The sequence below is a fragment of the Phascolarctos cinereus genome, unplaced genomic scaffold, assembly GCF_003287225.1.
Source record: "Phascolarctos cinereus isolate Bilbo 61053 unplaced genomic scaffold, phaCin_HiC Scaffold_726;HRSCAF=1367, whole genome shotgun sequence".
In the NCBI taxonomy this organism is placed as follows: domain Eukaryota; kingdom Metazoa; phylum Chordata; class Mammalia; order Diprotodontia; family Phascolarctidae; genus Phascolarctos; species Phascolarctos cinereus.
Window position 1 is genome coordinate 216,296,541 of NW_027556098.1, and position 15,749 is coordinate 216,312,289.

The 15,749-nt window shown below is 39.7% G+C and overlaps 1 protein-coding gene across 1 annotated transcript in view; it reads left to right on the plus strand.

The window, feature by feature from the left end:
* The first annotated feature begins 1,659 nt into the window (after window positions 1–1,659).
* The window catches only part of LOC110211480 (uncharacterized), a 34,885-nt gene continuing 20,795 nt past the window's right edge, over window positions 1,660–15,749 (plus strand). The window contains exon 1 of the mRNA XM_078146172.1: window positions 1,660–1,748. The gene's annotated coding sequence lies outside the window, so the exon portion shown is untranslated. The remainder of the gene's footprint in view (window positions 1,749–15,749) is intronic.

Genomic DNA, 15,749 nt, shown 5'->3' on the forward strand with positions numbered 1-15,749 from the left:
CACCATTTTATGAAAGGTATAGGCTCTATAATTTCATTGTGAAGTCAACTCTTTGTAACTCAGAATCTTCTTCTCCCACAGAATTAAAATCAATTCCACAAACCTTTATTAGATATCTGCTCTTCCCTTGGCTCAAAAGGACATAAGGACGAATTAAGACAGTGTACTTGGGATCGAGGAATTTGTAAGCTACTTAGAAAGTGTTATTCATAATCCCAAGGTAATCCACCAAAACAAAATATATTTAGCCAATTATAGCTGATATAAGGTATGCAGAGGAGCCTTGGGCAGCAAGTTCTCAAGGCAAGGGAAGGGTGAGAATGGAAGCTTTGATGTTGGCAGATCTAGTCCTAAAGGTGGGCAAAAGGGAATCTGCAGCAAGAGCCACAGCTCTTGTGTAAGCTATGGGGGAGGACTCTACTGGGCATGGGGATGGGTTGGCCACTGGATGTTCCTAGGGGATAATTCTTAAATGGAGTATTCAAGCTGTGGGGTAATTTTAATTATACTTTATCTACATTTGGGAATAATTTTTGAATATTTTATTTGGAAAAACATTGTCCACATTAGACACTGATAAAATAAATCTAAAATAACGAGGAAAGTGATGCAGAGACAAATATATGTATGTGTATCTCTCTATATGTGTATCTCTGTATAGAGATTTCATTGATATAGGAAACTGCTAGATAAGGAAACTCCCCTTACCAATGTAGCTCAGCATTTTATCTGCAACTTACAGCTTTTGAAAGTGCCCAAAAGCATTAAAAGGTTAAATGTTTTCTCCAGTATCACATATGCAATACATGTCAGAGATGAGACTTGAACCCAAGTCTACCAGGCCCTGAGGTCAGCTCTCTGCCTCTCATTTAAATAAGCAATTATGAAATAAATTTCATAACCCACCTTTTTAAATTTGAAAAAATATAAGTTCAATATAGTGACTCTTTTTATCATTTTGCCTCCTGATAAAGGCTCCTTGCACAATTCCATTCTAGACCTCACTTGAATGGTAAATAAAACATTTTAAAGAAGACATAGTCAACTAAATTTATTCCACAGATGAAATTTATAAAATATACATTAATACTATTTATTTAAAATTCTCATTTTAACAAATGATATTTTGTTATGAAGGACCCAGGAAAAACAATTGTATTTATCATGGGAGAGTCAGGCCACTTCTTTCCAAGAATAATTTCTACTTTCTCAACCCCTCTCACATGTCAAAACAGATTCTCTAGCCATTCTCTAGGATTTTAACATAAACAGGTGGATCTCTAACAAGGGAAATTAAGTCCAAAGGAGATTATAATGTAGAGATAAGCCAAACAATATTTACAGTACAAATAACATTGAATTGATTTATCTCCAATGAAAGGTTAATCCATTTTAGTCTGGAAAACACGCATACACACATAAACACAAACACAAATCTCTAGTTTTTCAGGCCTCATCTTTGTGGAAGGTCTGCCTTGACCTTAGCCAAACTCTCTTCTGCCTAGAATCTTTCTTTGTTTTCCTAGCTACCTGTGGAGAACCTTCCAACTGCCACAGGGAGTTTCTGATTGGCTCCTCTCAGCCTGTGACATCAGAGGTGGAAAACCAATCAGACAGGCCTGAGCAAAGTCTCACCCCTTCCTAGAAAACACCTGGTTCCTCCTTTCAGTTTTCCCCAGCTGCCCTGATGCTTGGAGGTATCATGGAAGGCAGGAGTGCTTGATTTAACAGTCCCACAAGTTCTGCAGGTAGTCCTTCCCTGGACCATAATGGACACTCCCAAAGATTATCATAACCTAAGCTCACAGACACCTGAGTCCATAGGTTTTGTTTGTAAAATTCTGTAAGATCCTACTTCTATTCCTTATCCCACTTTGTAGTTGCTATGTATATCTTTGTAGCTGATATGTATAGTATCTCAAACGTGATCGATTCACAATATAATGCTCAAAATTCTTCTTAGCTTCTGATCATTGTTCCCTGCTCCTCAGCCATAGCTGGAGGAAAGGCCTAGGAGGTAAGGGAATAAAAGCATCTATAGCACCTACTATGCAGGTACTGTGTTAAGTACTTTTTACAAATATTACCTCATTTGATTCTCACAACAACCCTAGAAGTTAGGTGCTACAATGATCTCCATTTTAGAGTTGAGGAAACTGAAGCAAATAGAAGTTAAGTAACTTGCTCAGAGTCACAGAGCTAGTGTCTGAGGAGGATTTGAAATCTAATCCTCCTGACTCTGGGTCCAGTGTTCTATCCACTGTGCCACCAGCTATCTCTATTGACTGGCCTCTCATAGATAGATATAGATAGATATATAGATACATACATACATACATACATACATACGTACATACATACATACACACACATATATACACATATATACATGTATTACATATATTATACATGTACAATCATACTAAACCTATTTCCACATTAGTCATGTTGTGAAAGAAGAATTGGAACAAAAAGGAAAAAGCAAGAAAAAGAAAAAAAATATAGAAAGAAAATAGTATGCTTTGATCTACATTCAGACTCCGTAGTTCTTTCTCTGAGTGTTGATAGCATTTTCTATCACGAGTCTTTTGGAATTGTCTTAGATCATTGTATTGCTGAGAAGAGCTAAGTCTATTAAAGTTGATCATCACACAATGTTGCTGTTACTGTGTACAATGTTCTCCGGTTCTGCTCACTTCACTTAGCATCAGTTCATATAAGTTTTTCCAGGTTTTTCAGAAATCCACCTGGTGCAGCCATTTCCAACCTCAGCTTCTTGCCCCTCCTCCATCTTTTCCCCTTCTCTTTTTCTCCTCTTCTCCCTACTCTTCCTCATCCCTTCCCCTCCTCATTTTCTTTCTCAGCTTTTCCTCCTCTTCCTTACCTTCTCCTCCACCTCCTCTATTCTTCTGTTCCTCACTTTCCTTTTCCACTCTTCCCTCTCCCTTTCCCCTCCTCCTCCTCTGCCTTTTCCTTTTTTCCCTCTTCTTTCCTCCTCCTCCTCCTCCTCCTCTTTCTATTCCTCATCTTCCATTCTTTTCCTCCTCCTCCTTATACCTTCTCTTCCTCCCCTTCTGATTCCTCCCTTTTCTTTTTCCTCCCTTCTCAGCCTCCTCCTTCATACTTAAGGTGGTTTTTCTTCATGTATCTTTATCACCCTATTCTAGATCCTGCACCAAAGTCTTATACCACATTGTGGTTTGGAGATATTCTGGGTCCCTGAAGCTCATGAAAGTCAAGTGTAAGATCTGAAGAGTGCTCCCAAACTGGAAAGGCTTTGACTTCAGACTGGTGTTGAACTCGATGTTATCCTCACACCACTCTAGATGAGATGAGAGAGGATGTCTTATGCCATGACCATAGTAATGAATTTGCTTTGCCAGGACATCTATTAAGTTTGTGGAGAGATTGTGATTAATGCCTGTGGAGAGGGAATCAAAGCATCTCCTTTCTAAGTAGCTGAATCAAAGTGCATCTTGTATCTTCACAATTTCTACCTCAGAAACTATATCAAGGAAATGACTACTCTCACCTTGATCCATCTTCTTGTTTGACAAAGTAACTGTTATTTATCAGAAGTGATTTGATCTCTGCTTATTGATTTTTTAAAAACGTTTTCCCTTTATCCCCTCAGAACTGTAGTTTAGCTTATTTCTTTCTATTTTTCTCCCTTCTGAAAGGAACAAGTTGAAGAAGCTGTAAACATTGAAACAGAAATCAGCAGGATAAATTATTAAACTTTAAACCCTTTTGTGATTGTGGAAAAACAGGTATAGTCAGTCATGCCCAATTACTGGAATTTCAAAGAGGTTGGAATCTTTTTGGAGGCAATCTGGTGGCACACAACAAAGGTTCCAAAAATTATGATTTACCCTTTGACCCACTAGTCCCATTATGTGAAATAAACTTGGAGAGTATTAACTAAAAGAAAAACTCTATGTCCAAACACAGTTTGGCAGCATTATCTGTTATCACAAAAAACTGGAAACAATTGATATGTTCAGTGAGACCAGCTGATTAATTTTGCCTTATTGTTATATTTAATTTTGCTTAAGTATTGTTTTATCATCATACTTAGTTATTGATTACTTAACTAGTATCTTGTAATTAAGATTAATAGGGAAGCTAGCAGCACAGTGGATATAGTGTTGGGCCTGGAGTCAGGAAGGCTCATCTCCCTGAGTTCAAATCCAGCCTCAGTCATTTTCTAGCTCTACCACCCTGGGCAAGTCATTTAACCCTGTCCGCCTCAGTTTCCACATCTGTAAAATGAGCTAGAGAAGGAAATAGTAACCCACTTGAATATCTTTGCCAAGAAAACCCAAACAAGGACAAGAAGAGTTGGACATGACTGAAAAATGACTAAACAACAACAAATTAAGATTAATAAATATGAGGAATACACATATACCTTTTCTGTGCTTTGGTAAGGCCCGTATACTTTACCTTCCCAATATCTCTTGAATAGCACGTCCTTTTTTCCTGATATTGCCACCACGCCAGTGCAAGCTTTCATCAACTTACACTTGTATTATTGCAATAGCCTGCTGGTGAGTCTCCCTATTTCAAGTCTCCCCACACTCCAATCTATCTCCCATTTAGTTGTCAGTGTGATTTTCCTAAAGCACAAGTTGGAGTATGCAAACACCCCTACTCAGTAAAACCCAGTGGCTTCCTAACAACTCCAGGATCAAATATAGAATTCTCTGTTTGGCATTCAAAACTCTTCATAACCTTGCCCCTCCTTTCCTGCTTCCCCTCATCTTTCCAATCTTCTTTTACTTTACTCCCTCCCTCTCCCAATACTCTGACCCCCTGGCCTCCCTGCTGTCCCATGAACAAGATGACATTCCATTTCCTGACTCCAGGCATTTTTCTTTGGTTGTCCTCTTGCCTAGAATGCTCTCTCTCCTCACCTCTGCTCCCTGCCCCCGCTTCCTTTAAGGATCAAATAAAATTCCATCTTCTACTGAAAGCCTTTTCCAAGCCCTCTTAATTCTAATGCATTTTCTCTAAGACATTTCCAAAAGTCTCATGATAGAAAATGCTATCCACATCCAGAGAAAGAACTATGGAGTCTGAATGCAGATTGAAGCATACTATTTGCTCTTTTTTTCTTCTGTTTTGTTTTTCTTCTTTCTTACGGCTCCTCCTATTGGTTCTAATTCTTCTTTATAGCATAACTAATGTGAAAATATGTTTAATAGGACTGTATATGTAGAGCCAATATCAGATTACATGCCATCTTGGGGAAGGAAGAGGGGAGGGAGGGGGAGAAAATTTAAAACTCAAAAGCTTATGAAAGTGAATAGTAAAAGCTAGAAATAAATTAATTTTTTAAAAAAAATTATAGTGCCTTTTCTCTATTGATTATTTCCTATTTATCTTGTATGTAGTTTGTTTGTACATATTTGTTTGCACGGTATATGCCACATTGTAAGCTCCTTGAGGGAAGAGACCCCAGTGCTTAGCACAGTACCTAGTGCATTGTAGGCACTTAATAAATATTTATTGACTGGCTGATAGGTAAATCCCCAGATATCTAAAGTATATTGTAATTTGAAATGGGATTTCCTTTTCTTTTGTTGCCTTCTGGATTTTGTTGTTATTACATATTGAAATGCAGTTGGTTTTTAAGAGTTTATTTCCAGTAGCATGCAACTTTACTGAAGCTATTGTCTCTATTAATAACTTTGTTTATTTCCTAGGATTGTCCAAGAATACCTTCATATCATCAGCAAATAGGGATAGCTTTATCTTCTCTTTACCTATCTATAAATCTTAAATTTCTTTCTCTCCTCTTACTGTTTTTGCTAATATAACTAAAGTGGATATCCTTGCTTTACTCCCATATGTATTGGAAATGGTTCTAGTGTATTTCTATTGCATATGATGCCTGTTTTGGGTTTTAGATAAGACACTTTTTAATGATCTTTAAAGAGGTCCCTTTATCCCTATAGATTGTAGTGGTTCTGTTTTTTTGTTTTTAGCACAAATGAGTGCTATACTTTGTCACTGGCTTTTTCTGCATCCATCAAGATAATCATGTGCTTTGGGATGTTTTTTATTTGTATGATTATGTTGATTGTTTTCCTAATGTTGAATTATCCTTGCATCCCTATTATAAATCCAACTTCATCATAATTAATTATTTAATTGTGGATAAATTACTGTGGTCTCTTCAATAGGGCTGTATTTAAGAGTATTGAATTGATATTTATTAATGTTATTGGTCTCTAGTTCTCTTGTTTTTTATCCTTCCCTGGTTTAAGTATTAGCACTATATTTTTTCCCATAAAAAAAGATTATGGAAAGGTGCTTTCTTTCTCAGTTTTTGAGAATAATTTGTGAAATACAGGTATTAATTTTTTTTTAAGTCTGATAGAATTCTATTGTGAATCCATCAAGAGCAAGAGGTAAATTCCCTTACAGCTAGTTCTATCTCTGTTTCTGAGACTGGACTATTTAAGATCTCTATTTGGCACAATGCAAATGATAAGCATTTAGTAAATGCCTGTTACATGCCAGGCACTGTGCTAAGTGCTAGGCGCTTTAAAAAGAAAAAGAAAGGCAGTCCCTGCTCACAATAGCTTACAAATTGGAGAAGATAATACGCACAAAAAGATGAAAAATACAAGAAAGAGAAGTGATGCTGTAGGTGATGGTTGAGCCATTAAGCAAACAAAGCAGTTGGTGGCAAATGAAAACATGGCTGTCATTCTGAGCCCTCTATAAAGGGAGACCCTGGGAGGAGTTTTGTGCTTTGTCCTACAACGCTCCAATCAGAGAAAAAGAAGCAACTGAGAGTACTAATGAGGGATGAGTGGAAAAGCTGAAGTAATTTCCATGAAGATGAATTTCTTGGTGATAAATTTATCTGGTGATGCATTTTCAGATGACAGGCATGATAAAGGTCATAGTGGTCTTCTTATTTAGCCTTTTGTAGGTTTGAATATTTTATATTTTTGTCAATATTCCTGTTTTGTGTTCTCAGTTTTGTTAGCATACAACTGCATAGTAGGTTCTAATTATTCTTTTAATTTCTTCTATTTTCTTACAATTTCTCCTTATTTGTTTATTTTGTTGATTTGATTTCTCTGTCCTCTTCTTTTTCACCAGATTGGTGAAAAGTGTATCAGTTTTATTAGTTCTTATAAAGAAGTAGCTTTTCATTTTATTTATCATTTCTATAGTTTTATGGTTTCCAGTTTATATATTTCTCTTCTAAGTTTTAATGTCTTTTGTGTTTATTTTGGATTTGTGGGGGGTTTTTTGTCTCTCTGATTTTTAAAAAATGCACATTCATTCATTAACTTATTTTCCTATTTTTGTTAATGCATGTTTGTAGTGATGTAATACCCTCCCACCCTAGAACTGCTTTAGCTACAACCCAAAAATTTTGGTATGTTGTTTCATCATTATAATTTTCCTCACATAATTTATTAATTTTGTCTATGATTTATTCTTTGATCCACTCATATTTAGTATGCCATTATTAAGTCTCCATCTGGGTCTGTATCTTTTGTTTGTGGTCCCTATACAGATGACTATTTTTATTGCATTATAGTCTGTAAATAGTTTATTTGTTATTTTTACCTTTTAATATTTGTTTGCAATATCTCTGTGCCCAAATGCATGGTAAATTTTTGCAAAAGTTCCATACGTATATTTTTGTAGTCCCATTTAGAAGATACTATAAGTCTTTTGACTCTAATTTTTCCAGCAATGTATTCAGCTCTTTTAACTTTTGTTTATCTTTCTCTTAGACTTATCCAAAACTACGAAAGGCAATTGAAAGCCTGGCACTATTGTATCACTATGTTTTCTTGTGGCTCAATTAATATTTCATTTATGCATTTAGGTGCTAAGGTATTTGGAACATGTAAGCTTAATATTGATAGTAGTTTATTATCTATAGTTCCTTTCAGCATAATATAGTTTCTTCATATACCCCCTTTAATGTTTTACATGTTTTTACTTTGTCCAACCATGTCACCTCTCTCTCCTCCCTTCTCCCATGACTCTCTTTTGCTTCTAGGATCAAATATAAATTCCACTGTTTGTAATTTTAAGCTCTTCACAAACTGACCCCATCCTACCTTTCTAGCCTTATTCTTCACTACTTCCTCCCATGCATTATTTGGTCCAGTCAAACTTAACCTTATTTTCCACTTGCCTATAGGAAGGTTATCTTCACTCCAAAATTGAACTCAATATACCCTGATCCTTGGCTAAAATGTTGGCTCTTCCCATCTCCCATATCTGTTTTATTTGTAAAATAAATTCTCTTGACATCTTTAGTTTCCACATCACTTGCATTTAACCCTTGTTTCCACCTCTCCTTCAAGCCATCCCATATAAGTAATATTATTTTAAAGGAGGGAAAAACACAGTGAAGGAAAAAAATAGTCAATACACTGGAAACATCAAAAAATATGCATAATGTTTCATAGTCATGAACTTCCCTCATTTTCAAAGAGGGAAGTTGTCTTCTATTCTGCCTGTTCCTTGAATTTTGCAAATTTCACTTGTTTTGTCGTTCAATTCATTCCACTGATAGGGCTGTAGTCAATCTTTATCTTGTTTTCTAGTCTTTGCTTATTTCACTCTGCTTCAGGTTGTATAAGTCCTTCCATACTTCTCTATATTCATCATATTGATTGTTTCTTACAGCACTGTTTCTTATTATTCAATGACGTTAACATAATGTAATCTATCCTTCTATCTCTGTCTCTCAGTCTCCCTCTGTCAGACTTTTCCAGGATGGTGTCACCAGAGAACAAAGTAAGAAGCATCCAAACCCCTGGTTGGAAAATTGTCTTCAGTCCATTATAATGAAAGGCAATATGTAGGGAGATATAGTTTACTGTGCTTTCACTGTATTCATGATAGAGGCAAAAGTGATGTTCGTAATAGCCAGAGAAATTAGGTTGAGTTTGGGGGAGGTCGAATTACAAAAAGTATTTCAGGAAAGAGAAATCTAGTATTGGGAGTGGGGAGAGTGGGGGGATAACACAAGAAAAATGAACAAACAAATGAATGAATGAAACATTTATTAAGTACTGACTGTGCAAAGGGCTGTGCTAAATGTTGGGGACATAATCACTGCTCTCAAGGAGTTCACAGTTAAATAGGAGAGACAAGAGTTCTGCAATATTTCAGCTGTCTGTGACATGCAAAAGTTCCAGAGTTTTAGCGTGAAGCAGCAAACCTGCATGTTAACACTTCTTTGATGTTATTTCAATGGATTAAATTTGTATCCTTTTCTGACATTTAACCATGACACAGTGTTAAGATCCTTCTTTTCTGAGTTTTCAGTAGTTAAGAGTAGAGCATGTTGAGGAGTAGCTGCCAGGCTGCATGTCCACATGAGGGCAATGGGTTGGCATCACAGCTACTCCCAAAGCTCAGGGGTTAAGGGTCTTGGGCTTTTTCCATCAGGGTTGGAGGCTAAATGATGGCCAAAGTGATGGTGTTGAGAGTTCATCTTCCCTGACACACACTGCCTTCTGTCCCTCCCTCACCATGTCTTGAAGCATCAGTTAGGTTAGTTTGCCAGCATTGTGAATGGCATTTAGTAAATATGGTATGGCATGGTATGACCTCATCTTCAGCTGGTTGCTGGAGGAACAGGATGATTGGGATAAAATCAGCAGGCATCTATTGCTTATTACTATTTTGGAGAACCTCTTCAAGAGCATGTTGGGCACTTTCAAAAGGAGAACTGTCTCTGGCTTTGGAAGCAGCTGTTGCTCTGGAACCAGAGGGGTCAAAACCTTAGAGATCATTGAGGTTCGAATTTGTTTCCAGAGAATGAAACAAGATCTTCGAGAAACGCACTTACATGCAGAAATCCACTCGACTATTGATGAAGCACGGGAGAAAATGATGCATCCCTTGAAGGTTCTGAAACATGAGCTATGTGGGTTATAGGTGAAAGGAATTGGCAATCTAAGCTGCTGGTGAGGTCTGGCGTGGGTGGACAAAGTGGTGGAGCAAGTGGAGCTGCTGGATGTTCATTGGGCTGAACATGATGTCAACGACCTCTTCGAGGGTAACGAGAACAGGCAGGATATAGAGCTTGTGCAGGCGGGAGGCCAGGATGGGGTGGTAAGAAAGGGGCTGGAAGCCCTCTGGAGGGCGCATATCCTGCACCACCTCAGCCAAGTCCCCAAGTCGGCTCAGGACCTGGGCAGCCGCCAGCTGTTCCAGCCTGCTCTGAATCTTAGCTAGAGTGCGGGACATAGAGGCAGAATCCTCGAAACCATCCAGATCATCCAAGCAATCTACCACGTCGTCCAGGAGCCTGCACAGGAGTCTGGGGCGTAGTCGTCCGAGGGACCCGCTGATCTTCCTCAAAGCCTCTAGGAATCTGACCTGACCAAAGGTGTCTTGGACCTCTTCCTGGCTGGAAAGCTGGTCTTGCTGCAGACTCCGAATGCAGCTGGAGATGAAGCTAGCCCCTTCCTGAAGACTTTCCAGGCCATACATAAAGCGTCCCTCTTCCAGGCTTCTCAGGATCTCGGGCATTCTTTCCAGCCGCGCTCTCAAAGTCATCCCGAAGCTGCTTGCTAGTGTTCTACAACTGATGCTCTCCCACGTGCACTTGGCTTAAGCGAATCAGAGGAAGGATTGTTGGATTGACTCACCCAAATGTTGCGCCTGCCTCTGCCTTCTAATACTAGCATCAGGCAGACGCTTCTTTATCAAGCATCCAGAGTGGGTGGAGCTATGGAATTGCAACCAATGGGAGGCAGGAATGGGTGGACAGCTACCGGCTCCCCGCCTCCAGAGGGGAGGGACTAGGGAGAATTAACACCTTTCACAGCTGGAAATCAAAATCCTACCTTCAAAGAACTTAACACTTCTGTGGTTCTCAGGACACTATCGCACCTGGCTTCTTCACATTTCTTGAGGAGAAGCATCCTCCCAGCTTTCCACAAAACCAGGAAAGGTCTAAGTGGGGAAGGGGGAGATTCGAGGAGGGAGACCCAGGGTGTTCCTAGAACCTGTTCCTATTGGAACTTTTGTACTTATAAGCCAAGTTGCAATCTCTAGCTCTCTCACTGTCACTCTTTCTCTCTCCCTCATTCTCTATCTCTGTGTCTCTCCATTTGCCTTCCTGCCTGTCCCCTCCCCCATTCCCACCTTTGTCTCTGGCTCCCTAAGGTGTTCTGATCTCTCTCGAGTTCCCCTCCTCCACCGCTGGTGCCAGTCTCTTGAAGGACAGAAAAGAAGTCACAAAGTTTTGTCTCCTCCGTTAGATCGTGAGCTGCTTAAGAGCAGGGAATTGTTTGATTTAACCACTTGTATCCCAGCAGTTCCTTTGGACATAGAACTTAATGAATGTTTTATTCACTTTTTAACTCATTCGCTACTACTCCCTCTAGTCTTACAACTTGTCTGCTGTGAACTTCCGGGTTGTCACTCTCTGGGTTGTTGTCATATTTCCCCCTTTGTTCATCCACACATTCATTGCCTCCACCTAGAATGTAAGGTTCCCAAAGCTTGGACCTCTTGGGATATCAGGTGCCTAGCAGAACACATGGCACATACTTGTTGACAAAATGATAGCGGGTTGAGAAGGCTGAGTGCTCCTAGGAGGGGCCCTGGTGTTTGGACTTCAGGTGAGATTCTCTCACCACTAGTTTAGAGAACCTGTTGTTGGGGTTTAGTCAATTAGTTGTATCTGATTCTTCCTCATGCCATTTGGGGTTTTCTTGGGAAAGATACTGGGAGTGGTTTGCCATTTCCTACAGATGAGGAAACTGAGAAGTGACTTGCCCACAGTCACACAGCTAGTAAGTGTCTAAGTTAGAATTTGAACTCAGGCCCAGCAATGTATGTACTTCGCCACCTAGCTGCCCCATTTAGAGCCTAGTGTCTTCAAAATCAAGGGCCAAGCCAACCCTGAAGACCCTTTCACCGCTGGGTTAGAGAACCTAGAATCTCCTTGGAACACTCCATCTGCTGTACTTCTCAAATTTAGGGGGCCCTCTTGGACCCTAATAGGTACCTCTATCCAAAGTTCCAGGGAATCTGCAGATTAAAACCATGCTCTAAGAAATATAGGTCAAATCAAGGCATGGATGACCTATTGCCAGCCACATAAATATCAAATAGACAGAAATATGTGTCAGAAGTGTTAACAGGATTTTTCTGAGCCAGTCTCTAACCTGAGAATGCTCGGAGTGGCACAAAGCAGGCTGGGAGAGACAGGAGTGTCAGTAATCAAGTAGTTTGATTAATCAGTTTCAGAGTGAGGAATGTTCTCGTAGCTGAAGTAAAAACACAGGTTATATACTTAAATCACAACTGGGGGAGAATGGGGAGAAGGTGGATTACAAACAGTCATTTAGTGGTTTCCCACTAGACATCCATAAGTCCCACAATACAACAATTCTGGAGTTAGGTCTATGGGGATTATGACCACGTCCTCTAAAGTACAGAACCAGAATTCTGTGACAGGAACAGGTTCTACAATCTTTGATTCGATTCACTTAAGATCCAGTGATTGTGAGTGTGGTTGAAGTTTTAATAATCAGTTTAAGCTGCATTGTGAGCTCTGACTCCCAAGCCAGAGAGGCAGCTCTTGAGAAAACTAAATTATTAGTATATTCATTACACATATCATATTGATCAATATGAAAATTATAAATCCCTTTCTCAGAAAAGAGACAATAATCTTTTTCTCTTAGCTTACCTTTTTTTGCCTGCTCAGATTCATTTCCATAGCAAGATTCAAAGGATTTTGGTTGAGAATTTGGGTCCAAGTTAAATCAAGGTACCTCCTTCCCAGATAATTTCTGTGTGTGTTTTTACTTGGAGGGCAGGGCTTAAAATTAGTTGAGGAGGATATAGGTTGGCAATAACAAATCAAGGAAAATAAAACTTTCTAGAGCACATCAAGGCTTGAGACAAAGACATCAATTGTGCTAAGAAGAGGAAGTTGGTTCAAAGGCAGACCAAATGCCTGAATGTCCTAATTAGCTGGTCATATCTGTTGTGTTCTAAAAGAGCTTGACCCCTAGAGGTTAAACTCTAGGAGTGATAAACCTCCCTCTCTTCATTTCCCACCTGGTTGAACTCTTCTAGCTTTCATTGGTCCCTCTGGAATCTTCACAACTTTGAAATTCACACTTCTTCATTGCCCTCTACCCCTGGAACATCTCTCTGTAATTGGTCAGTGGAGAGTGAAGCATTCCTCCCAGATCTTCCATTTAAAGAAGGTAACCCAGGGCTGCCATTTCATCATTTTACTAGGCACCCCTTCCCTCTCCCTTCACTTTTTCTACTTCCTTTTATGTATTGTCTTCCCTAGTTAGATTGTGAGCTCCTTAAGGGCAAGGACTAACTTTTGCCCTTCTTTGTATACTCAGCACTTTGCACACTGCCTAGCATGTAGTAGATGCTGAGAAAAAGCCATGTTTCTTGAGTCTGATGACTGGATGTGTGGAGTAATTTGCAGTTATTCTGAAAGAAGAATAGTTCAAACTGGGCTCTAAGCTAAAGAGAGATGGCAAAGCCCACTCCTCTTCTAAGGAAGAGAAGGAAGGTAAGTCACTTAACCTTGTTTGCCTCAATTTTCTCATCTATAAAATGAGCTAGAGAAGGAAATGGCAAACCACTTCACTACCTTTGCCAAGAAAACCCTAATGGGGACACAAAGAGTCAGACATAATTGAAATAACAACCACAATTTCCTCACCCCAAGTCCAGCACTTATCCCACTGAGCCACTAAGTGCCTAAGTCTATGGGAGGAAAAAATTATTCACATGATGAAGAATTGAAATTTCATACCCACCAGTAGGTCAAGATATTCAAACAAATATGCTCCAGTCCCACTGGACAAATGTTCAGTTGGGGAGGAAAGGGAGGATCCTGGTCATTATCATCCATTTATTTTCTAATATTCCAGGTATGGAGGCTCCTATGGAACAGGGGTGATTCCTAGAGGTTCTGCCATCTACAGATTCAGCATAGAAACTTCAGAACATTCAATCTGTGGAAGATAATTAGTCTGGCCTTCTCCACAAGTTCAGTATGCCAAAGACAAAGTATCAGGCCTATTTTTCCCAAGAGTAGGGCTATTCATAGTGTTTCCAGGAAAATGAAAGAAGTGGCTCCCAGGAGGCCATGCAACATCAATTGTTGTGTATATAATGTGTGCTGTATAGGAAGCTATTATTTACTATGAATAATCTATGACTTTCATGCTTGTAGCAGGCTTGTTGTTGTGCAAAGCTTCTTTTTTCTATTCTAATTATCTGCACAGGGAGTCTATCACTTCCCACTGCCACCTCCCAGTCAGCCTCCTCAAGTGTAAAGACCTCAGACTGTGGGTGTGCTAGCACCCTGAGCCTTCCTTGCTCTGCCCAAGATGTCCTCTGAGGAGAGGCTACTTGGTGCCAGAGTGGGCATCTTCCATCTGCCCCAGAGCAACCACGTCCATCTGTACCAGCACAAGGTATCTTCCATCTTTTGAGGGTGGAAGAGCAGCACCCTCCACTCAATGATGAACATTCTCACATCTGGTCATACCTTTCATACTCTGGTGACTCTGGACTCCCATACATCATCATGCAAACCTCATTCCACACCTCCCTATTTTTTATTCCCATCCCCCTCAACCCTCTCTCTCCAAAGTTTCATCCTATTTCCATTCAGCCCTTCCACTGTGTCCCCTAGAATGCCTGTTCCATAGGCAACAAATTTCTGCTCATCTTAAATCTATTCCTCTTCCACTCCTTCCATCTACTAGCTCTCAATAAACCTGGATTTTCCCTAATAACACAGCCACCCTAGCCACCCTTTCCAGTATAGGCGGCACCTTCATTTGTTCCCCTCAGCTCATTGGTCAAGGAGAGGAAGTTGGAACACTCCTTGCTCTCCATTGCCACTTCCAGGCTCTCCTTTCTCCATCATTCTTCCTTTGAGGTGCAAGCTATTCAGATCTATCACCTATCTTAATCTATCACATATCTACCACATATCTAAATCTTTGTAGCTATAGTCTGTAGATAAGACCTCTTCCTTCCTCTATGAGTTTCATATCTGGCTTCCAATTTTTCTCTCTTCCCCAACTCCTGCTCTCATACTAGGAGACTTCAACATACATAATGATTCTCCCTCAAATTCCCTAACCACTCAGTTCCTCAACCTACTCACCTATGAGTTACTCCTCCACCCCACACACAAAGATGGTCATATCACCTACAAATGTGTCATTTCCATGTTCAAGAACTCTGAAATCCCTTTAGAAGACCATAATCTATTGACTTATTACCTCTCTCTCTCTGCCTTCCCTTGCACAACCCTACTTTTCATCCACACTATGACTTCCAAACCCCTGACCCTCAATTCTCTTCCAAGCCATCTTCTCTGCACAGCCACTCTCTCCTTTTCTCCTTATCTTGACTCCTTGGTGAACTAATTCAACTTGACTGTAATCCTCTACCTGTTCAAGTGATCCCATTCCATTCTTACTCCTTCAGTCTACTGCCTCCTCTGTCATCTCTATTACTTACATTCAATCTCTCCCTTCAACTGGCTTATTGCCTACAAACACACCCATGTCCCTCCTATCCTGAAAAAAAAACCTTTCCATCCCTGATAATGATCATCCTATATTTCTTCGGCTATTTGTAGCTAAACTCCTTGAAGAGGCCATCTACAATAGGTGCCTCCACTTTCTTTTTTCTCACTCTCCTCTTAACCCCTTACAATCTGGCTTCCAACTTTATAATTC